This window comes from Tinamus guttatus, unplaced genomic scaffold (assembly GCF_059628265.1).
Source record: "Tinamus guttatus ecotype Peru unplaced genomic scaffold, ASM5962826v1 Tinamus_guttatus_pri_ptg000264l, whole genome shotgun sequence".
Taxonomy (NCBI): Eukaryota; Metazoa; Chordata; class Aves; order Tinamiformes; family Tinamidae; genus Tinamus; species Tinamus guttatus.
This window is the reverse complement of record NW_028288798.1, coordinates 919,889-946,133: the sequence shown is the minus strand read 5'-3', so window position 1 is coordinate 946,133 and position 26,245 is coordinate 919,889. Positions and strand designations below refer to the sequence as shown.

General features: G+C 38.0%; 1 protein-coding gene and 1 long non-coding RNA gene across 2 annotated transcripts in view; one reads left to right on the top strand and one right to left on the bottom strand.

The window, feature by feature from the left end:
- Nucleotides 1-23,393, bottom strand: part of TULP4 (TUB like protein 4) — a 141,986-nt gene extending 118,593 nt beyond the window's left edge. The window contains exon 1 of the mRNA XM_088527210.1: nucleotides 23,354-23,393. The gene's annotated coding sequence lies outside the window, so the exon portion shown is untranslated. The remainder of the gene's footprint in view (nucleotides 1-23,353) is intronic.
- The window catches only part of LOC148594267 (uncharacterized), a 507,147-nt gene that overhangs the window by 97,122 nt on the left and 383,780 nt on the right, over nucleotides 1-26,245 (top strand). The gene's annotated exons all lie outside the window — the stretch shown is intronic.

Here is a 26,245-nt window from a genome sequence, read left to right as displayed (position 1 = left end):
AAACAGATGCAGCTATTGCTCCTACACAGTTATTGCTAAAAAGAACTCATTTAAATTAAGATTTGCACAGATCACATTCAATGCAGCTAAAATGATCTTGTCTATATCACATGTGACACTGTACTAATTTCATATTTTGAGTAATTAACCTTTTTTTTCTGTTTAGCACAGATATACCAATAAAAATTTTTAAAAGCTCAGGAATACTGTCAGTAAGGTCTAGTGAGTCTCTATCAGAACTTTTCAGCATTACAACCAACTAACAGATGATTTTAAAGTAAGTACCACCAGCAGTTTTTTCATTGTAGCATGATAAGGGTTTGAGAAGTGTCCTTTAGACTATGGAAATGGTCTATAAAGGAAATAAGGGAAAAAACCATGGAACCCTCAAGTCAGCCTTTCTCTTTTGGTTCCCCCCGCTCAGTATTTCTTATGAAACTGCTTAATTAAAAGATTCAGATGCTGGTCTTCCCCCAGGAGGATCCATACTTCCCCCCTCGCTCTGTGGCCATTGCGCCTATTTGTAGCAGTCTTATAGTTCTGCACCTTTGTACACATTTAAACCAATCTTTTTGCCTTCTTTTGCCCACCGCAAAACGCAAATAAGTTACTACCTCTGCAGTAAAGCACTTGAAAGAGGTGGAAAGCAAACAATCTTCCCATGGCTCCCGATTCTGCAGAGACCCCCTACATGTATTCAGCTTTTCAGATGAAGTTCTTCCAAAACGAAACTACTAACTGTAGGTTTTTATAATCAAGCTTAGTGCATCTTCCTTTCTGAACAGAAGAAGAGCTAATCAGAAGTTCGCTGATCTTGAAAAAGCATTCATTTTTGCTGGTAAATTGTTTCTGGCACCACTAAATCACTAAATATTGACAAATAGCAATAATCTACTTTGATATACTCCCACTTGAAGTGCAGTTGAACACTTCTTTGCTCTGGATTGTAACAAAGGCAGAAATTGCTTGAACCTGTCCTTGGATAGCATTTTGAGCCAAAGCCCAGTGATGTAACAAGTTCTTTAACTACAGACACCTAAACAGACAAAAACAGATTGAGGCTTTTGACACAGGAAAGATGAAGGATCCATAATTAGATCTTGCTGTGCCAGCAGAGCTCCTTCTGAATGCAAAACTAGCATCAGCTTAGTTGCCACATTATAGGAGTAAATTTAGGTATAAAAAATACAAGCTTTTTGACAGTGGCTCTTATTTTTTCAGTATCAATGTTTAACTCAACATTTACTTCTATAAAAGTGTGTTAGGCCGCAGTTGCATAACAACAAACATCTCTGCTTGTTCTTGCACATCTTTCACTGACATTTCTCTCTCACTAAGAGAGAGGAGTCACGCACAGCCAAGGGCACTAGCACGGCAGCAAAGCTCATCGTCCTTTCATGCTTAGCGCACAAGCCAACTACAGGAGACAAAGACACAACAGAAAGCAGAAAAGGAAAATTCAGGGGAGTGCACACTATTAATTACCAAATTATTAATTACGAGCAACTCACATCCTGCATTTAAAAAGATTCTGATCATCCAAAAAAATCTTATGAAATGAAAGCCGTAGAGTCTTTGAAAAGCCAGGCTACCAAATATTAGGCTTTTTCAGCCTAATCTATTTTCCTTCCCATCAAATGTTTAAGAGGTCAAAAGAAACACCAACTTTCTCTTCTTGCAGTCCAGAAAAGGAAAATCATATACCAATAGCCACAAAGATGGCAAGCTCTTTTAATTAAAGACTGAGACCACAAACTTGCATTTTTCTCTGAAAGATCAAACCTAACTGGTTCTGCAAAGGCTGAAGACAGATGATCCCACCAAACAACAATTTAAGCAAATGGTTATGAGCTATTAACTGGGAAGTAGCAAACTGACATACATTCTCCAAAAGGTTGGTCCCTGAACATATGAAAGACAGTAAGTGTTTTAAAAACCCTGCCTATGGAGGAAGTGAGCTAAATGAGAAATTGTACTTTTCACGTGGAAAATAATTCGGAAAATATTTTTTAAAAGACCAGAAAATAGTCTCTCAGCCCAAAAGGTAAGGATACCTAAGCTAAACAATCTTCAAAACATGCAAAGAAAAGATAACACTTAGCTTCTGCTTTGTTTTTAAATAAGTTAACAACTATGTACTTTAGTCAAGTGAATATATTCTCCTTTGCAAGAACTGCTGTGAGCCCCCTTAATCAACTGCAAGACAAAATGAAGATATTTCTGCTTTCACAGCCCTCATTCACTCCTTCCCCTCCCCCCCCGCCCAATGGCACACCATGCCATCATTTATTCCAGGAAGATTGTTCAAAGGTGCTGCTGTTTGAACTATATTAGGGAAATGATCCAAGTAGAAGTTTCAGAAGTGAAGTTTGAAAGCAGCTTTATCAATTAAGATCTGGTTTGCTAGATTTGGGCTTACCCTTCCTTTCTTTGTGAGAAGGGAAGCAGCTCCAGCCTCTCTTCACACAAGCTCTCCTACTCTCACAACAACCAGCAGCCAGTGCAAGGGCTGATCTAGCTGAAAGTTCACCCTCCAAAGGCACCGGATGACTTGGATGCGGAGCAGCCGCTTCACTCAACTCACAGGCAGCCGCAACAGCGCTCCTGCCAAAGCAAGAAGGGTTCTGGAAGGTTGCACGACAGCAGTCTGACTACAGTCACTTTCTACTGTACTCAAAGGGTTTTTCTGTTTTGTTTTAAACTTAATGAGTCCCCGTTAGCATTCCTAGCATGGTCCCATGTGCAGTTGCACTGGAAGAAAGGAGGCAGCAGCTCCACAGCCCAAGGGAGCAACAGAGGGAAGGGCCACTTGCAGCCAGTGCTGCCATTTGCACACTTTCTGCCATGAACTCCAGCTACAGTGTGTTTCCAAACTCGAGGTTTTGCCCTCAGAAGAAGGGAAGAAAGCCAAGTTTGTTCCTTGAGGGACAAACTTGATGTGGCTCCCACAGTGTCCTAGAGCAAAGGCTACCCATCAGCCATGGAAAACTGCTCCACTTTCAAATGAATTTTCATGGGCAAAACACTTCAGATAGACGACAAAAGACCTGTTTCGGGGATTAAAAACATACAAATATAGGACAGTACCAACGTCTGTAAAAGTACACCAATAAAGCACCCACTAAAAATCTTCAGAGAAACAAAAGAAATGGAAAATATCACCAGGAAATCACTTTTACTTACAACAGTGCATTTTCTCTCTCAAAAAAGGGCTACAATCCTCACAGCTCAGAAGACACCTTTACAAGGTGAATTTCCAGAGCCATTCATTTAAATTGTGAAAAAAAAACCATGTCTTGTTAAGGACACTCAAATATCTTCATTGGAGTCCCAGCTCTTACCATCTCTTTTACTTTGAGCTAACTGCACTGACCTTGCCTGTAATTACAGAACATTTTCCTTCCCTTAAGGATGTTCTGCAGCCTGCCAGCATCCCTTGAGCCTACAGCAGTTCTATGTAGTTCCTAATTATCTCCAACATCTGCCCACAGGCTCTTCTAATGCTTCCTTATGAACATGCATTGAAGTCTTGACATCCACCCTCAAAATCCCAAAACACCTTCACATGCGACACACACAATACTGAAAATATTATATATTTTTTCTTAAATAGGAGGGGCACAGGAGGGGAGAAAATAACAGAAGCCACTGAGAAGAGCCATAAACAAAAAACTATTTCTGCTGGACAGTAAGACATGTTTCAGCCACAAACTGGATCAGCAACTCATATCTGCTTGATGAGCACCAGTGCAGGAGCAGAGGAGGATGCTGAGGAGACCTGTGGAGAACTGCTTTCCAGTTTTGTCTCTCTTCATGATACTATATTCCCACATAACAGATCTGCATCTAGGTAGATTAGGTTGACACTCTGCTGTCCAACTATTGATTATACAGACGGTTTTACACTCAATTTTCTTTTCATCTTTAACAGAAGTTTCTGGTCAGGATACTGGAGATTTAGTTGCATACAATATGAAATATTGAAGTATTGAAGTTACAACATGTTGTAGTCTCAAACAGCACTATCGCTCTTCTTGCAAGACAGCGTGGCACTGCACTCTTTCTATTAAGAAAAATCCAAAATACATAGAAATTGCTGAGGCCAACGGTGCACAATAGAAGGACAACTATGGAGAGTTGTGTCCTCTTTATTTTCTTAAACATGATAGAAAAATAAGAACATTTGTTAAATGATTACAGATGAAGATTGATAAACAAAAATACACGCAAATTTATGATATTTGTATCCAATATGTAAAAATACACTCAAATATCATATATTTGAGTTACTTGATGGAAATAAACTAGGCTGAGTCAGGAAAAAAAAGGAAAACAATATTGATAGATTCTGCTATACTCTCTCCATTTACTGAGAAGAACTATGCCTACCAGTCTAGATCCCGACAGAAGCACAAAAAATAAGATAAGGCATAGGAAATATTGGAGCACTTGTGGGAAAGTTACGAACATCAAAAACAGAAAACAAGGCTCCATTTCTTCACAGACTTCTCACTGGTGCTTGAAACCCCCGCATCAAGTGTTCATTACGTAAAAGGGACAAAGAATTAAGAACTTGAAAGCATTTGGAGAAAAACGACAACAACTATGGAAAGGAGCAATAAGTTATTTTAAGAAAACTTCACTTTATTGCTGTCAATGTAGGGAAAATGAATTTCTTTCCTTTTTAATAAAATTCACTGGTACCATTAACTCAGTATTTAGTTGGGAAGCTGATTCTTCCAGCAGTTTTGTCAACCTATGAAGAGCAAAAGCAGATATCATTTTTATACGTATTTTTTTTTTAGATTGTATTGATCTGTCCATTTCTTAATGCACGAACATCTGCAAATAGCTACACTTGATAGTGCAATTCCACAACAAGCAGATAGTGCTTGCTGCCACTTGAGTATAATCTCAAAGCCATGAGGTAAGTTCTTCCTTTGAGCAAACATTAAGACTTCATGAAGACAGTAAACTGCTGCAAATTTTAATGCGAAAATTGGGTGAGCAGGAGAATAGGCATTAGTTTTACTTAAAAAACAAAATGAACAAACAAACAAACAAAAAAGATCGTCAAACTTTCCAGAGTCGACTTTGGATCTTCTTCAATTCAAAGCTTTCAAGGCTGTTCACTGTCTAAGCAATGCTAGCATAATTCTCTTTTTTTTTAAAAAAAAAATAAAGCCCAGCCTGAGAATCTAAGTGTCAAAATCAAAAGCAAAGATTCATCCTAGTAGATTATACTTTTTAGACATAGAAGATAAAAACAGACAAAGAACTGAAGCTCTCTGTCTAAACACAGAAAAAAAACACCAGAGTTTAGTTTTTTTTCTTCTCCATTACCAGGTATCATCTTACTGTCTTTACCAAGAAGTGTACAGATCTTCAGATGAAGATGGTAAAATTCCTAAAACAGCACCCACCAATGAAGAATGTCCACTTCATATATTTTCTACTTAATTTAAACTTGGATTTGCAAAAGTAATATGACTGCACTTGGTAGATGTTTATCTTTAGATGCCAGGCTTTCTCTGATAAATCTAACAAATATAGAGCATGCTCTTGCTAACACTCATGTACAGAAGTTGCTTTTTTATTATTATTATATTATTTTAATAAACATGACTAAGTCCCCTAGGATTCCATCAAGTTTGCAGATTCTAGCCAAAAGTAACACAAGAATAAATGGAAACTGCCATCATTTCAGGAAGAATATAGTTTTTGCTTGAAACTTCACAGTTATCTTAGAAAAAGTGACCTTTTTCCTCTTACGTTTGGAATCACTACATAGACAAACCTATTTTAGTAGAATTATTTTTCCATTTAATTAATGAAATTCAGAGATGCATAGAAACAATTCTTATTATATTAAATATTGTTTCTTTATGTATATCTGCAAGGGTAAAAATGCCTAAAAAAAAAAAATCACAGAAAGAAAATCTGGTAACACATATTATCCACTTTGATCATTCCCTCTATAAAACTCCCCATTTATAGCACCTCTTCCTTTACTGTATCAGAAGGGTGGCCTGCAAACTGCTCAAGGAACCTGCTGCTGATTTGTTCTGGTAAGCAGCTGGCAAGGTAGTATCACTAATCTCGCAGTGCCAGTGTTCCCCGTGAGCTCACAAAGTCTATTAAAACAAATTACACAAAAACATCTTCTTTGGGATTCGAACTCCAAAGCTTAAGAGCATCAGTATATTCCAGTTCCTATTTAGATGCAAGGAACATTAAGACAGTACAGTCCTTCATATTTAATGCTGTCAGAACACCTCAATGCCTCATCCAATAAAGATGTATTATCCACAGACAGCAGAATAACAGGAGCTTAATAGAAGAAAATGTTTTTTTTTTATCTATATTAATCAAACAGAAATGAAATCAACCCTTCAGAACCTATTTGAAACAGCCATTAGAAGACTATACAATAAAGAACATTTCAGCCTTGAACTTTAGTAGAGGGCTCACAAAACAAAAATTACTTAGACAACATGATGAAATATATAGTATTTGATGAAACTGATACAAAGGCTCTGAAATTAAGTAACTCAAGAATGTAATTCTAGGAAAATTTTGGTTTGTTATAGCTACATTTTCTAAATATTCCCAGTGTGGCTGCTACTATAGTAATCTCTCTACCATAATGAACGACAGTAAACATGATTTTACGGATGGATAGCCACAAAAAACAAATCCCTCTTTACCTGTTCATCCTCACCACACATGGACAAATCCCTTAAACGTGTAAACCTTTCATCCATGTAAAAAGAGAGGTGTCTTTTGTCAACCTTTGTTTTTCACCTGAATTCAAGATAGCTATGAGTGGTCTGTAACACTTACCTGCCAATTTAAGTCTCTTGCGCATATCAAGTTTGTTTGTTATTGCTACGGGATAGCAAATAGGTAGGGGAGAATATAAACAAGACTCATGGAATTAGTTCCTTTAAGGGACAACCAATAATAAAATTATAATGTCATCTAATTCAGTAGATGTCTTTTTAGTTGCTGAACCACAATTGGCACCTGATGCAAAGTGCTTTGTGAAACCTTTAACTGACATGAGCAACAAAATATCGCACATAGATCTCACATTAACTAATAGCATAGCCAACCCACACCATGCATCCTCTTTTACATTCCAATGATGATTAAACTATGATAATCTGAAATCTTCATCTAGAATACTCTGTGTATATTATATTGATATTTCTGCTGCTTTTTATCACACCCAATAACCAATTTTTTTTAATAACGTTAATTCACCAGTCTCATTTGAGCTTTAGTTTGCATTGGTGTACTCATAAAAAAAAAATTCATTTCATATGGAGAAATACATCTTACAGAGAACAATACTAATGGAAAATTAAAACAAGACATCGCTAGATTGGCCAGTGCTATAAATGACCAAAAGGAAACTCAAGCCTGTCTTCTCTGTGGCCACACACAGATAAATGCGAGGAGAACTGAAAGCACATCAGAAGAGTTCTTGAACAATTCCACAGAAATTTTGCAGACTTGACTCAAAAAAATCAGGATGAACTCTTCAGCATAGTTATTCATAAAAATTTTCACCTTTCCCTTAAAGGAAACAGGGACTGAGGCAGGTCATCTGCACTGTTCCTTTGCTCAACACTGTTTTATTTGCTCTGAAGCAGAGCTACAAATAATTGAAATCATATCAGCTTTTGAAAGAAACTTATGTAATTATGGTGCTTTGCTCTGTGAAAATGCTATTGAGTTGCTCAGAGCAATGTTTCTAGCAGTTAGCATTTCAAGCATTAGTACTAGGAGAACTTCATTCTTCAACAGCAGAAGAACAACCTTCAAAGAAAACCATTTCTCTATGTCAGGGCGCTAAGACATTTTGCTCTGACAGCAAATAAGGCCTTACCATTATCTTTAATTACAATTTGTCATGACACTATGAGAAAGTGACAGTACCTTGGCCTTAAAAAAAACACCTCTAAGTTTCTCCAACAGCAGCACTTCAATTGCACTTGAAACAGGCACTTTTCCACACTATTTTTAAATAAAATGCAGCCTCTTCTTAACATGTGCAAATTATGTAACATGTGAATTATACTTTCAGAATAAATTTATTTGAATTTGACAATGAAATCTATTAGTATTTCCTACATGTAAGAAGCTCACATATATCTCTATTAGCTCTTTGTGTAGTGCATCCATGCAGCACAAAGCTATAGAGCGAAACGGCCACCTGCTTATGGACATAGACATTCTTCCTTCCTCGTAAGCAACAGAGCACGATTCACAGAATTACCATTATTTACATTCAATGCCTTTATAACATCTTATCTCTTAAGTAATAAACTTTTGTGGCAAAAGTAGCAGTACTTACAGTATATACAGAGGTAGCATTGCTCCTATAAGTCCCACCACCCCCGCTTTTTTTTTTTTTTTTGCCACTTACAATGTCTCGAATACACATTATAAAATCTTTGCAGCCACCCTGCAAAACAAGCAAGTACAATTCCTGCTTGCACCTTCCTGACAAGGAAACCAAAGGTGCAGGCCTAGAAGATAAGCAAAGTGTTTGGAGCAGCCTATGCCACTGCAAGATTTCTCCATCCCTCCAAGAGATGTCCACACCTTTCCAAGCTTCCCCAAAGCCATCCCCATTTACTTTCCCAGATCCTGCCCTCCTCTCTCTGTCCACTGTCTGGTGCCTGTATGATCCTCACTAAGCAGATTCAGATTCCTTAAGCATCAAAATACATACATACGCATGTGTGTATAAAATATATACATACACACACACACAAATATATATACATATATATATATATATACACACATATATAAAGGAAAAAGAAAGGGCAGTATTCTGTGGGCTTAGGGAGCTGAATCAATTCACTGAAGAGTCAGAGCAGCGTCAGAGGTGAAGCAAAGGAGCAGGCAGCACCCGCCAGTCTTGGCACAGGGAGACCTTTCAGAAACAGCAAGATGCCAGCCGGGCTCAGTTGCATTGAGAACTTCCCTATCAGACAGTGCTGGAACATTTCTCTTCATATCAAATGGGGAGATTCATCAAGGCGAGAAGCCAGAACTTACAATTACTGACTCCCAGTCCTGCCTTAAGACCATGCCATTCATTCTGTTTAGTTCATCTCATGTCTTCCAGTATATTTCCATTGTGCTTCAAATTTATCTGCTTTGAATTCATTGGAAAAACCATAACCAACATTGTACTTTCTTCCTCTCATATTTAAGAATGTCCATTACAAAAACATTCAGTTCACTGCAGGAGGACAGACAGGCTAGGCTGATTAATTCAAAATGATTTACAATAACTAAGTGCAGTTAAGACTTCAATCATAAAGCAAGAAAAAGTTATTTAAATGTATAATTTCATCTCATTTTGCATTTTACTTATTTTTCAAAACTGTCTTCCACTAGATAGTAACCTTAAATTGCGGTTGTTTTGCAAGTAAACATAGCTTTTACCCCAAATACAGTGCTTCTTGCTGCTAACTGCAATGCTATAATACAGTCACATCTAAGTAATTACATAATTTAAACACTCATCTATTCAGATTTATGATTTTCATATTTGATGTCAACAACAAATAGCCATCTTATTTCTTGGACAAGATATTCTCCAGACTACCATAAACGTATCATTGACACATGCAATACTTACATACACAACACCTGGAATATACACACAGGTGTTACAAAACCTGTCCTAAAACAAGGACCTGTCACTGACGACAGTCAGTGTCACCACTGTTATTGGGAATAGCAAAAAGAAAAGATTAAAATATTTTAAAGATTGTCTTAAAACTTCAAGGATTTAAGCACTATCACAAACACATCAAGTCAGTTTAAATGGAAACTAGTTTCACTGAAATACAAATCCAAACTTGGTACAATTTAGATGTTACTAGCAAAACTACACTAAATGTCTTATCGACTTTATTCGTCATGTTTTGTCACTGAAAACTAAATTGATATTTTTAAACTAAGGCAGTCTCATCTTTGGTTATCAAAGTAAGGTGACTGCTTCTGGTCACAACATCCCTAATAGGGCACAGCTCAGTTCAACATCACATTTAATTTTTATTATCTTTTGCAAGAGGAAAAGTTTGGGTTTTTTTTCAGTTTCTACTTTTGAAGAAGTCAAGTTGATGTAAACGATACCAAAATAAACATAGTTTTCAGTCGATGCTTAGTGAAAAAAATTGTCACAAGCTGATCTGTCCCTGCAGCAAACTGAATCCAAATCATAGAATCATGGAATCATAAAGGTCGGAAAGGACCTCTAGAGATCATCTAGTTTAAATATTTACCCAGCAATATCTTCTATTTCAGTGATCTGACATACTTGAAAATTTTATGGAAAATGGAAAAAAAAAGGCAACATATTTATGCTATTTACATTAAATTTGACAAGTCACACTAAAGAGTAAACATACTATGATAGATTTAGACAGAAAATGACAGTTAAAAATAAGTATCTTTCTACAATCACTTTTAACTAACTTGTAAATTCCCTCTCCACATGTCATAGTAAGGAGAACTTATAACTCTGGGATGTCAGAAAGGCTCCACCTCCATTAAGCAGCCATGCCAGCACTTCCATCATTATGGCACAAAAGGTCTTTAAATTTAGTTTGAAAGCTGACAATAAAAGAAAGACCGAGTTAAATGGCAAACTACAACCTGAAGCACCTGATATGCAAGCACACATTCTCTTTTAATGTTTCAGCAGTGGAGGAGTGGTAGCATCTATTAGTTTAGAGGAATGATGAAACAACTGAAACAGCCAGATTTTGATGCAACTTGTTTGCTAAAGCCCTTTAGACAAACTATGATTTTATTGCCTTATAGCTTTATCTTTATAATTTTGCAAAAGAAAAGATTTTGTTAAAAACACCTTGAAACTCAACTTCCATGAAGTTTCAGATGGATATCTATGTCATGAGCTATACATGCACGTCAGGTTCCTAAAAGAAAAGCAATGCTGAAATCAGTATTTCAGCATGTATAAATATACAGACATACATACATAAATTTTAATCAAAAAAAACCTACTTGCACAAAAACAAACAAAAAGTTATTAGTCAGCATTGCCATGTTGTACTGTAGCAGCACAGGGGTAACCTTCAGAAATTGGCTCCAATGTGACCAGTGATTAATTTGCTCCCTTCCAGCTGAAACACTCCACATCACTACAAACATTGTCTCAGTGACACAGCTAATGGCAGAGCTAGAAGGAAGTCCTGGTTGCGGGAAGCAGAGACAACAGCAGCAAGTTTCCTTCTGGGACAACAAGCTCAGCCAAAAAAGGCACTGAGACTAGGCAAGCCCTTGTGGTAGGCTCATGGGGGCAAGAGAGCACTAGATTTACATGCAAGATTTATGCAGTTTTATTTTGAAGATATGATGCTAAAGATGTCATGCAAAAGATATAAACCAGACTACAGATCTTGTATCAGTTTCCTGGGCCAAGTTAACAGGGCAGCACCCTATACACATGCACACTGCAGTGTCACCTGCATCTACCTTACAGGATGTTTAACTAATTAGCTCGGTCAAGATATAGGTGGGAAAAAAAGAATCTGTAACTTTCATTGAGGCACTTGTAAGATACTCATGTCTACACAAAAGGGTTAACAATAAATCAAACTTATTGAAGCCATTTTATTAGCATTCCAATGAAATGTTAAATCACCTGACATGAGAAATGAGATGTTCATAAAATCCACTAAGCCAGATAATCCTGCCTCAATAAATTAGACATTGTTTTTCTAATAACATACTCTCTTCTCCCAACATGAACTCAATGTACCATGAATAACCAAGCAAAACAGAGATTAAATATTGATAAAATAAGACAGCAGATATTTGCTTAAAAAAAAAAAAGCAAGCTCCTGAGAGAAGAGTGTGTTGTCCTCATGGTGGATTCTTTCCAGACACACTTTTGGCTGCTATTGTAATCCTACACCATGACTGGGCTCAGGAGGAATGTATGGAATAGGTTGGACAAAACCAATATACAACCCCAAACCTGTCTGCATAACCACTATCAGTAGGTATTTCATTTTTGTTTCTGTACATTAAAACATTTACATGCAACTAAAAATGTTATGGAAAGCAGAAAATGGTTTTCACAACTGATCAAAACAACATTTCAGGAAAGCATGTCTCGAAATGCTCAGGCTATGAATACACGAAGATACTTTGCTGATTCTAGGCATAACCACGAAGACAAGAGCCAGGATATTTGACTGAAGGAAGCTCTGACTACATTCCCCTATGTGAAATCAACTTCTACTATACTAAGGATCTATCCAGTCACTGACAATAAGCATTTTTTCTACAGGAAGGAAAGTTGCTCTGTTGCAGTATTTTCAAGCTTTCCACATCATTTTAAGAAAAAGGCACTTGTCTCAAGGCAGGTTTATACTTATATTACTAGCCTGAAGGAACGTCTTGTTTATAATTAGAATATCATTTTTTACAATCATCAGATTTTAGAATTGGAGGACAAAAATCAAACACAGACTAAATGAATTACTTCAGGAACATCTACGCTTTTGCCCAGTTTGCTTATAAGTATCAGAAAACATATGCACAAGATACTCTATATGAATGAATGCCATGGCATATAAGAAATAACTCTCAATCTCAGGTGCCATAGTATTTCTTAAAGCCTTTGATCCTTCAAAAACTAGAGAGCACTGTCTGTATTACGTTTGAAAACCTCAATACAAGTAAAGATATTCTGGCTTTCAGATCAGTGGATATAAAAATTTCTTTCTGTCTTCATAGTGTTTTCTCTAAACCAACATTAGAGTATGTATTTGAAATGTTCCGTATTTTCTAAAAAGCTGAACACAAAAGGTCTTTTGCTGCAATTCACAGCAAGCGTGATGCAAAACGCACTACATACCCTCATTCTGCCAAACTGTGCACTGGCATGGAGTTCTGTTTGATATGGAGATAAGCATCTCTTGCAACTTTTTCCTCCCTATTTTCACCTATGTATTCCTTGAAATAACTTTAAAACACCTTTCAAGAAAAGCTTAAACTGAAGGCTATTGAGCGCTGTGGTAGAGAGCGTGTGCAGACTGCACAAGCCTGAGAAGTCTTGCTTAGGGGAACAATGCACAGTATCAGCAGCATAGGAGCTTAGCCAGCTTGTCCTGCAGAAAAAGCTCAACACAGGAGAAAAAAAAAAATGGGGCAGGAAATATGACAGCAGCATCATTGCTCGACAAATTTAAATCCCTGAGACACCCCTGAATTCACTCAGCTACTCAGAAAGTAATTAAACTTCTGCAGACAGAATAAGCCTTTCCAAACACAAAACGGAAAAAGACAGGTACACAAGAGACCTTGCAAGGAAATCTGGCAAGCAATTCAAGGTGAGACATCCAGGAAGCCTTGCACACTTGGGAAATCATTACGGAAAATTATTTTAAAAGAATGACATTCTTCTCCTCTCCACCCTGCATTTCTGGATAACCACCTGCACCAAAGCACTGAGGAGCATCGACATGAGAAACAAGGACCTTGTGTTTTCTTACTCCTCTCTGTGACCTAAGGAATTTTACCTTTGCCTTTTTGTCTTTAGGTACATTTATTTTTGCAAAGCATCTGACTCCATGCAGGAAGAGACAGGACCAATCAACACCTGTCTAAATGAAAGAAGCAGCTTCATACCTATATCATGGATTTAAACCTAATGACAAAAAAAAAATCCCACAACTACTTTCTCTGCAAAAAGTACTGCTATAGCTCAACCAAAGTGCTTAATTTCTTCACATAAAGTGCAACGACAGTGCTGTGCAAAGTTCACATGATCCTAATACTTAATTCTAGTCTTAACCAATTTATTACCTGAATAAATTATATTTTGCATACCACCCAGTACACTGTTCAAACATAAACTCAAATATTAGCTAAGTAAATAAGCATTAGACAGTTGGCACAGAATTAGGAATCTGTCTGCCAGAAGCACTCCCAAGCAGATAGGATGAGACCTTTTAATGGAAAGGCTTCCATGCCTTGCTCATCTTATTTCGATAAACAGACATTTCAAAATGATTATGAAAGCAAAATCCTCTACATTCTTATTCAAAATCCCAAGACAAAAAAGACATCTCTGTGGATAAAGACGAATAATCTAGAGATGCATTTACTTCACTCAAGAAGAAAAGAAATCCACTAACAGTGTCCTATGAACTTTTCCATCTCATGCACACCCTTACCAAAAAATGATCAATACAAAACTATTGCTATCTCCAAACTCTCAATGTACCGCATATTACTCTGACCTCTCTTCTTCATTCACTACCTGATACAAAAAGATGGAGGAATCTTCCATCTACATAAGTGTGTTAGTAGATATGCCCAATTTTGTAAGCCACACATTATCCAGGCATACACCTTTTTTTTTTTTTAAAACCAATTTCAAGCCATCAATATTGCTGTCTGGTGACACACAGACATCTAAGAGGTCCCTCAAGAACTCACATTCTCAAGAATCAACATGAGACCAAGGAAATAAGGAGTTGGTTAACAGTATTTATAGCTATTTCTGCCCCCTGAATTTTTCTGCACATTTGTGTTTTAACCTTTATCTAACCTACTCATCTTCAGCTAAGTGTATGTTTGAACCCTTTCCAACTGCATGACTATTTTTTAATGTTACACTGAACTTTGAATCTTTTATTCAATGTCCTCAAAGTGCTCTATTAGCCTCAGTGCTCAAAGGGGAAGTAGGAAGAGAACATTATTCCCATTATAATGGCTGCTCAGTAAAAGACAGATGAAGCATCTTGAAGCAATACAGAAGCTTGTGATAGAACTGGAATAAAAGTACAGGAGTTTTGACTCCCAGATGGCAGCTATAATCATCAACTAATACACCATAAGGAAAAACCCAAACTGCAACTGGTAATTTACATTTACATGGGTTCATACATTGAAAAAAAAAATGTCATCAGAATATTAATCTACATGGGATTACAGTCGCTTTTTAATGCTACAACTAGGCAACCACCTACAGCCTGCTCCATGTCCCTAGCCACAAGACACGATTACAGTAAACACCAAACAAGCAGAGTCAGCCCTTAGAACACACACGAGGAATTACTGAAATACCCGAAGTTATCTTGAAGATAAAGTGGGGCTTCTCCTACAGTAATTATTCTGAAATCCGATGCAGAGGATTCATGCATTTATCTACTTAGAAAGGACTGGACAAGACCCCCAAATTTATTAGGATTTCTCAAATGAAGGTAAAACCCAAGGCCATTAAATGAAAAGATGACAGATTAAAAACACACACACATCTTGCTGTACAGCCAAGCACATGTGCAATTACATTCTTTTTAAGTTGGGACAATTTTCAAGCTATATTTCCACATCAACTACCTAATGAGGTGTTTAGAACAGAAACACAAGATTTCTTTCCTGGCTACACTTGCTATAAGGGCATAGAAGAAATAAGGCAGTAGTGAAGAAATTCTGTCTTGCCTTTTTGCAGCGGAATTGCAGAATTTAAAGTTTCAATAAAGGCAAGGACAATGTCAGCATCCAGGAAGCAAGGTCACAACTCATAGCCAGAAGAGATGGAAATCATATAGCTTCTCCAAGTTTGTGAGCTTGCTTATCTATTGAATACATGCTTTTTATCATGTTCTCTAGTACTCTCACCACTCAACCTGCATTATAAGTTTGTTCTTATCAATAATGCTATTACCCCACATATTGAGAAATGCCTCCAAAAATGTTATTTGAGGGATCCATATAGACAGTGCTATCAGCATATTTTCAACGCATGTCCCCTCCACACTAGTCCTGCTCGTGAAAATAACCTAAATTCTTTAAGACGTTCCGAGGGAGAAGAGTTACTCCAAGATATAGGTCAGGCTCAGAAAACTACAAAATCTTAAGTCTACTCATCAGTTAGTCAAGACAGAGTAAACATAAGTTTCACGTCACTATGGACACTCAGTCATCTTGCAATATCTGCCAAACCCATGACTATATAGGTGCCGAATAAACAAGATGATCCAATTCCTCACAATACATCTATCCAAACACATTTGACTTCTTACTTTCCTTAACCAATATGGGACAACCAATAGCTGATCTGCTCCTGAATATAGAGTATCAAATCAAGGTCGTCATTTCCCATGCAAATTTCACAAGTAATTGCGAAGAAATTTTATTCCTATTCAACTTAGAAAACAAGACTGGTCATTTCCACCAATAAATATTCTTATTTTTCTCTTTCATCCTGAGACAATGAGGAAAAACACAAATTCAAATCAAAACAGGGAACAAAGCTCTCCCAATACTTCTAGAGTTTCAGCGAGCAATGCTATTTTAAAACCAGGCAAGAGTTAGTTCTGTTAAGACAGATCTAAAAGACTAAATCACAAATACTTTCTCTCCAAAGCAGCTAGGAGTTTCCTCACAACAGAGGTATTTAATTCAGAGTCCAGGGGGGAAAAATGAATTAAGTAACTTCTCCAACTTTTGGAATATCTTCCCTAAGACAGTGAAAAAAGAATCTTTACTTCTGCACCCTACAAGAAGGGGGGATCATCTTTCAAGCAATTTTAAGCCATTATCAGTCACTGTCAGCCCAGAACAGCAGCAGGACTATTCCTGCCACCTGCTCTCTACATAACAATGGCTGAAAACTCTTCTTATCACAATTCCCCATATAATCCTCTCCTCACCTCCCATGCTACAACATTATGCTCAAATCATTGATTTATTATTTATTTGAAGAAGCAGTAGTTTCCATGCCAATTTCTTTATTAATACAAAGACATATTTAAACAGGTTTATGCAAACATCAGGAAGGAACTAATATTGTATAGGCATATGTCAAACACTAATACTGAGCTGAAATTACACTGTTTTATACAATATACTTTCCTGAATCTTGTTTTATGTCCAGTGAACAGACTCTAAAACTCCAAAATTCTCTTTTGAGTATTGAGAAATAATGTGGGAAATGTTACAGTATGCTGGATTTAATATATGTTGCACAGAGATATTCTATTGATATAAAAACAGTGAGGAACATTTCCTCAGTAAACAGCTTGACAGAATTTCGTAGGCATTTACCTCTGGAAGGCCTGCAACTCAGAGGAAAAACAGAGTCACTTAATTCTGTAATTCAAAATTGCTTCTAAGAAACCCAGTGCTGCACACAAATTTTGCTTAGGAGAAACACACTCTTGATCATAGCAGCCTATTAAAATCCTTACTATACAGGTATCTTTTGAAGAACCATGTCCCCTCCTCCATGCCTCTAATCTTTCCTTCTTCTTTATCTCCTCTTGGAAGAAACTGCAAGTGGTTCCAAAATCCACACCTGTAAAATAGAGGTTTAATTTTATCCCTTGATCGTTTATCTAAGGTAACAGATCTTCACTGCTTACCTTGCCATGCCATTGTAACATTCGAATGCATTTATTTAAATATCTCTTCTAGAACTAGACCACTTTTACTGCTTTATCTAATTGATTTCATAAAAAGTTACTGGATGATGAGAGTCTTATCTCCACTTTGTATTCTTTATTCTTTTCTGACAAGAATTAAAAGACCATATGCATGGTCCATATGGTCCAAAAGACCATAAAGAATCCTTTGCCTCACACACCAAAGAAAACATGCTTAAAGATCTGCTGCCAAACCCTAAAACTTAAGAGGAAGAAGGAAAGACAAGTTCAGCATGGTCCTCAGCATCCTCTGCATCGATCCAAGATTGGAAAGGCAAATCAAACCTGTTTGGTCTATATTGATTATTTCCTACGATTGTAGTGAAAGATGGATCAATTAATGAAGATAAGAGAGACTGTATGTAGAAATTGCACATTCAAAGCCTGAATCAAAACTTTCTTCATTCTTATACACATTCAAACTTGGCCGTTACCTTCCAAAAGGAAACTTTACATTTATGGTTTTACAGATATGAACACTTATGCTTCTCTCATTCTGGCAAATTGGACACTGTAGATGGTAAACATCTCTTGAGTTCCAGATTGCATAAATTCACTACAAGTATTAAATACCAAGTGATTAAATACCAAAACCTGCTCAGAGACCCCTATGTTGCAGTCTGCTAGAAGCTAGCTGAGCAGCTGGAGGAATTATCACTACCTCTTGCCTCTTTTCCAGGCATCTACTACTACCCATTGTTAAAATCAAGACACAGATTACAAAACGCCTTTGGTCTGACCTGATACATGGGTCCTTACATCTGTATATTTATGCTTGGAAAACGCCCAGTGAATATCTAATGCTGATTCAGTATCTACACTGCTCGATTTCCTCATTTCCAAACATTATGTAGGGTACTTTTATGGTAGTCAATATATTTATACAGTAACAGTTCTTAAAATACCTTTATCATTCAAGAAAGACACCTCAAATATATAACTCTTCCTACATCTCTCTTAGCTGAACATACTCCCCCTTTCAAGTATTACTTAATGCTCAAAAATAGCTTTATGAGATTTCTGATATTTCCATACAACATTAACTTTTATCCATATCTTTTAATACCTTCAAGAGATGATTTGTGCAAGTCAGTCTCTATTTTGTGCACGTATTTTACTTGGATTTTGAACAAACAGAGCTTGGGGGATCTCTTTTTTTGAAGTTATTTACAACCGAAAGGATTTCCTAGAAGTTATTCTGCCATGGCCTTAGAATAGGGACATCTGTTCTTTACCAAGCAGTAATAACACCAGTAATAATACTTAGATGCTTGATTTATCACAGTCCCACCAAACTAGATATTGTCCAAAGACAGAATAAAAGAGAGTCTTCCTCTTACAATTTATCGATGGTCCTTCTCCAACTAAAAAGCCTCCTGTAGACTACAACGAGAATCTCAGCAGGTAGCCAACCTTTGGTTTTCAGAACAACTTTGTTTTCTAATTAGCTTCAAAACCACTGTTCTTCTGCAGTATTCTTAACATACAAGCTGAAAGCTCCCTTTTCTTTCATGTTGTGTCCAAAATTTATGACTCTTTTCTATGTTTTCCTTCTGCTTAAACAAAGCCAGGTATGATTGATAAAATATCACTGGTGAAGTAGTTGTAGTAATTCTCTTTAAATGGCCACACCAATACATTGGATTTTGGCCTCCTTCCAAATTTTACTTGGAAATTATCCAAACTAATAAAATAAGAGATATTTGAAGATTGTATTTAGAAATCCATTTAGCAGACAAGATACTCGCTTCAGCAAATATTTAATGAGGAGAATGTCTTCAAAGGAAGAAAACTTATTCCACAACATGTTCGAAGTAAAGGAAGGGCTGATAGCATGGAACAACGGTAGTACCAAGAAGTGCTTCATCTCTTACATTCTAATGGGGAAGCTTCTGCTCAAAAACATATTTTGCAAGGAGTACTTTCCATTAGGCAAGGACTGGGGAGATTCTGAACTCAGGATACTAGTCAGGGTTTTAGGAAAGCATACAACTTCCAGCTGGATGCGTTCACTCTGAAGCTACACAGAAAGCAGCAAACACAAATGAAACAGGAACTTCTCACTATATGAACAGTCTATTTTTCTAGCAGATTTCCTGACCAGCTTTGAAATACTATAGCTATGAGAGATTTGATGTGCAGCTAAGGAACACTACCGTTTTTCGTGAATATAAGCACAAAGCAAAAACTATTATCAGAGATGATTTAAAATATGTTGAAGTGCTGTAATAACATAAACAGAGAACCATAAAGATAGGAAAAAAAAAAGTGGATCAAACATACGAACATGGATCAAAGTACAAGTCACACGAGAGTAGGGATGCTGGATCATGAACACAGAATTAGACAGAAATATATAATGCATTTGCATTTTCCCATGTATCTCAATATTAACATTTGATCTGTGTGTGGGGGGAAACTGTTTCATTAAAGTATGTGCCTTAGACCCCTTTAGGAAAGGGTTTGCAACTTAAGTTATATGGGCTCAAATGTCTGGAAAGCATCATAGATGATGAGTTCTTACACAAACTAAATAATTTCCCTTCTATTAGCAAAAAAGTATATTCCTCACCTTTCTTTTATGCCTAAATTACAATGTTTTAATGTCTTAAAATAAATTAAAAACAAAACAAATAGTTTTCTGTCCTATTCTGGAATATATCAACCCAGTGTAGAGGATCTAATGTCCTAAATTAAAGCAGCCATGAAAATACACCAAAAATATAATCAGTGATAATTATCAGAATTGACAGAGGTAATTGCAAAACAATCACCTAAGAGTGTGCACATCAGAAGTTTGTTCTGTACCATGTAGATTACAAAGAATGGGACATTTACGGAGAAGAAACAGATTCAGTGAAAAAAAGTGAAAATGCTCTGCAGCACGGAAAGCATGGAAGTGAATGAAGCCAAGGAGATACAAATTTGTACCTGGCCATACAAATAACTCCTTCAAAATCTCCCCATTTTGCCCTGCTCCTAACAAATACCAAGAGACACCTGCACATTCTTTTTCAGCAGCCAAGCTCCTTGGTAGCTACACTGGAGGCTCATGCTGATGCTTCAACCACCTTAATAAGCCTGTCCTGAATCATTCTCTAACTCATCAATGAACTGGATTAAGTCTTCAGCAGGGTCCCTTCTGCCACTGAGCAGAGACGACCATTCTACCTAACAAGCTCAGCTTCCAACCTGACTATGGAAGCTACAACATGAAATTACTTCAGACATCATTTAACACAGCAACCTGTCCTAAAGAGAAACACAAGCTTGTGTTTTTTATCATAAGGATGGAAGTCAAACAACTGATTTTATTGTTAAGCCCTTTTATAGAGTTTCTTATGTTGATCACAGGCAGACAGTGATCAAATAGTTATATAAAACCAGTGTATTTATGCATCTTAGAAGAATTACAATTTTCTAACAAGATAGTTATAAACAAAACTAATGTTGCTTGAAAGTTGAGCTGAATCAGTTGTTATTTTGTGATAAAAATATGATTCAATGGGCTAACAAAATTAAGCTTGGTGCAAACTTACAAGGAAACCATTTAAAATCTACAAAAAAAAAAAAAAAAAAAAACACTGACCATGTGTTCAGAATGGTTCACAAATGCTTTCTTTTTGAAGTTATTTATTTTGTAATGATTTTACAGTAAACATCAATTGACTACATGGGAAAAAAATCCACAATCTATTATTAGAAACAGCAAAAAGTATTGTATAACCAAAAAAAAAAAAAAAAGCTTTCCCTGAAAGTCATTCACAGTTACAACTGTCAGCTTTTGAAGATATTTTCAATCTAATACCTATCTATTCATATACAGCAAACTACTCCTTCCATTCAGCTGTCAAACTGCTAATGACCTGTTAATTAAGATTCCATCCAGAGAAGAAGTTTGCAATCTTTTTAAAACAGTTCTGCATTGCTTGACATTCATATTCCATATGAATAATGAGGCCCACTCCTGCAAACTTTCCTTATAAGAGCAATTCAGTTAAGTTCATGCCAGGAGCAACTATTTCTTCAATGAGGGCTGCAGGATCCAGTTGATAGCTAGCATCCCTGGGGAACATCAAGATTTTACTATCACAGGAAAATTTGTGAGGGTATTACTGGAATAGTTTTAACAGAAGTCTTGATGTAATAAAAAGTCTGCTACATTAATACATCTCTTCTTTTTATGAAAATTAACTCTTTAGGTTTAAATACAGTTAGATGCTAAGGACTTAAGGTTCATATTCATGCATCCTTACAATGTTGTATTACGACAGAGTACTTGCTATTTTGAGATACATATTAAGTATCCTTAAACAGATATTTTAAGTTCCACCTCACAGATTTCATAACAAATTTGTAAGGACAGCTACTAAGAAACAATTTCATTATTTACAGCTCATTTTTTCATTATTTACATGTGAAAAGCTCAATTGTACAAATCTCTTACCTAATCTATTTAAAAACACAGTACATTGCCCATGAATCAGTAATCCTTTGACAGGCAGATTTCACCCCAGCAAGATGGAATTGCCTCCAGGAATGATATGACAGCAATTATAATTTTAAAGAAGCAGAGATTTTTTTTTCCTCTATCTGGAGTTTTTGTTCACTTCCTTTTTGGAAACATATAAATTAAGTCACGGAAGGAAAAAAATGCTCTTAAATACCAAACCATCCCATCTAACTTCGGAAGTCCCTTCACCTCGAATTGCTGGAGGCCTGGCCGGTTTCCCAAAGCTCCACTACATGCTCGCCCCATTACGATACTGTTTCCAAGGCATCTGCTATTTGGCACTTTCAGAAGGAAGATCTGAAGCTGGCTGGACCTTCATTCTGACCCTGTGAAGCTGCTTCCATTGTATGCTTTAATGTCTATTCCAAATTAAGAACGGAATTGGTAGAAGACATCTGTGCTTTCTAGCTAGCCAGCCCTTGGCAAGCCCACCCGCTCAAACGCACACACACACGGACATTCACACAAACATATGAGCTAAAGACACCACACAAAAGAACACAAAGTGGGGGGTACATTTGCTTCACAAATTTTACACTACCACGGGGTAAATTTCTTAGTGTCTTCCCTCCCCTCTCCAGAGGAAGGAAAGGAAGAAGGGGGGGAAAAAATATATAAGAACAATAACGTTATCAGCAGCACGGAGAGCATGCAGAGGGTCACAGGTGATGCAGGAGGCAGCCTGGCGCCAGCGGCTCCCAATGGCTGCGCCCGGCCGACCCCAACGGCCGCCAACGGCCCCCAACGGCCGCGCCCGGCGGCCCGCGCTGGAAGGGGGGGCAGCGCCGGCAAGAACCGCGGCGAGGAGGGGAACGTCCCCGTCCCCACCCCACACCCCTCCCCAGACACGGGTATAAAGAAAAAATTAATAACAACAAAGCACGTTTTCTGGCCAATTAGCCGTCCTCTAGTTTTTGAAACCGACTGGGGGAAGGAGAAAAAAACAATAATAATAATAATAGATAAGCCAAAAAGGAGGCTGTGGCCCCCTGGCCAGCTCGCTGTGAGCGAGGCTCGCCGCAGCAGCGGCTCCACAAGGGAGACTCCTATAGGAGGTAGGTAAGAGGCTCAGAAGAGAGATCCGTGCATTCGCGAGGTCTTCCGTGAGCACGGCACAAAATGGACTGCTTTCCCGACGAACGCCCCCAGCACACTCACACACACACAGGTACCCATCGGAACAAAAGAAAAGCAGCCCCGGCGCCGCCGCGGCCCCGCGCAGCACCCATCCCGCCTGCCCGCGGCCCCCACCTGCGGCCCGCCCCGGGCCGGGCGCCACGGAAGGGGCACCCACCACCCACTCACCCACACACGGGGGCGGTGGCGGCAGCGGCCCCGCACTCACCTCGGCGCCGCGGGCCGCGCGCCGCCTCCGCGCTGCCGCCGCCGCCTCCTCCGCCGCCCGCCCGCTCCCTCGCGCCTCCCTCCCTCCCTCCCCTCCCGCGGCTCCGTCTCTCACCGCGATCGGAGCGGCGGCGGCGGCGGCTGGGCCCGGCTCCGCGCCACGTGACGGCGCCACGTGACCGCCGCAGGCCCCGCCCCCTCGTAACGGCTCGCCGGGGAGGCGGCGGCCCCCGCGCCCCGCCCGCGGCCGCCGCTCCGGCCCGCAGCGCCCCTGGGCTGCCCTCGCGGCCCACGCAGAGACGAACCGCAAGTATCAGCGCTAGGAAAGGCCGTCTAGAGAACAGCGCAGGAGCAGGAGATGAAAAGGCCCGGTCTCTTTTTATTTTGGCAATGACAAATTACAGTTTCAAAACCTGCAAAGGTTAAAAAAAAAAAAAGGTATTTTTCACTATATTCCACATACCCATTCCTAGACCTCTGTAAGGTTTTCATCTTGCAGCCTGTAGCAAGGCCAAACCAAGCCATAGGACCAGCTAGATCTGTGAAACCCTTGAAGCCCAACATGCTACAGATTAGAACTAAGCATTTGTTGTTTTCCTGATGGTATATCTAATTATAATTAAGAAACAACTTGCTTCTTTTAGTTAAGATTTTCAAGGTAGAGCCTTGAGCATCTCTGAAGCCTGAAGGAATAACAGTCCTACAGCTAAAGTACAATAAGAAACAGTTGCCAAGAACTTAGGACTCCATTTCTAAGAGTGTCAAGGTTACTCTCAGCCTGCAGCCCATGGAGAACAGGGTTGGTGAACTACATCTAGGGCATCTGCAAAATATAACAACAACAATGCTGCCTTATTGGCAGGCTTATGTTTGTTTCATTGAGATTCACTTTTCAGTGGAAAATTGAGGGGTCAAAGCAGTTAAAAATACTAACTCATATATCACTGAATTCTTATATCATTCCTAATTTACAGGTAATCATAAGGATTAACATTTGATAACAGAGCAAAAAGCAATACAGAAAGGTTTCCAAACCAGTAACAGCTATAGCTCTATCCCAGTTTGTAATCTTGCCATCTCTACCCATAGTCCATTGGCCTGTTAGTATTATCACAGGATAAAACATAAACTTCCCCCAGAACAATTTCATCATATAAATTCAGGCAGACACACACGAGTCTCTGGAACTAGAACAGGATACCTGAGACTATTTTAATCTGGCAACAGGGGAACAACCTCTGCATGTGTCAGTCAACAAGCCCTGATGCCACACCAGGGTGCGACTACAGTGCTTGTTCTTCACTCACACAGAGAAGGGAGTAACAGCATGCGAAAACCAAGTCTGTAATCTGAGTGACTGGAACTCAGTGGAGGATCTCCTAAGATTCCAAAGTGAAAGCTGAAGTCACAGCCTCTATTATTTAAAGCAGTTGCATATGCTGTTTTAAGTGTATCCCACAGAATTTTGCTGTTCTATAAATGCAAATGCATAGCACAATTGGGGAAAGTACCTCTACTGCACCGTATCTGGCTTGTGCAACTTCTATTTTGGACTTATTCTGTGGATACATTTAAAAGTGCATATTCCCAGAACAGCCAAGCAATATATTATGGCCTAATGATACAAACATTTGCATGGTGTGACCACAACATTTAACTTACTTGAAACAGTACAAGTAAATGAAACACTTGAGACTTGTTTGATCAAAGCCTTCATGTCATACATTGCTGTTAGTTCTATTATGACACATAATAAAGCCCTCATGTTTCTGTTAAGCTGTACTACTGATCTAAAGAAAGGCTTAATTATCATCCATCCAGATTGACAGGATAATAAAAGATCAGTAAATAAAGGCTACATAAGAGTTTGTAAACTCATTTTTACTTTTGGAGTACTCTGAAGTTAAGGTCAAAGACAATGAGGCAGATGCCTTTTCAAAGGGAACCCAGCTCTGTTCCATTAAGTCATAGCCAGGGCTACGGTGGTATGGCTCATCCAGATGTTACACTACGTAGCTCCTCCCCAATCTGTCCATTTCTATAAAGCATTAATTGCATATTCACTGCCCCTTACTTCTAAGAAATCATAGGCTGATCTCTATTCCAGGAAGATTTTCTTATAATGCATCATACTCTTTAAAAGCAGACACCTTTAAAGTAATTATGATGATTCATGAAGGCAGATAAGCCTCACTTGCCTATCAGCAATTACATGACTACTTTTGATTGTAGAAATGTATTTCAAATAGAAAAAAAATAAAATGAAAAAATATCTTCATCTTCCCTAGTCTGCCCAACTAGAACAGTTTTTTTTCTTTTTTTTTTTTTTTCTGAGCAGATAAGATATTCACTACCTCTCTCATTAAATTCTGTCTCATTTCAGACATGGATTTGCTTTTTCATCTCATTTAAATTTTCTTGATTTCTTCCCTATTCACAATCTTGCTTTCTTCATACTCATTTAAAAGAACTTTGGTATCTTGAGACAAAATCCAAAGCATAGGAACTTAATATGTAAAGTCAAGAGTTGATTGTTATTTTTAATTATGCAATCACTTCCTAAAGGTGTTACATATGTTACACCAGAAGGTGGAATCATAACCTGAAAATCAGTTGTAGCCCTTATTTTCCATTTCAATCCTTAATGTAACTCAAAGCTTTTTTTTTTTTTTTTTTAATCTTTCATATGCAAAATTACATTTTTTTTTTAAATATATTTTACACATTGTTCCAACTAATTCTATCAAGCATTTTACCTGTGATGTACCTAAACTCACGATCTTCATCCACCACACAGGAATATATCAGAGGATGAGAAACAAATCAGCCTGCATGAGCTGATTGCCCGAAAGAGCAAAAGGTTTCCCCAGTAGATGAGGAGAGCAGCAAGGCT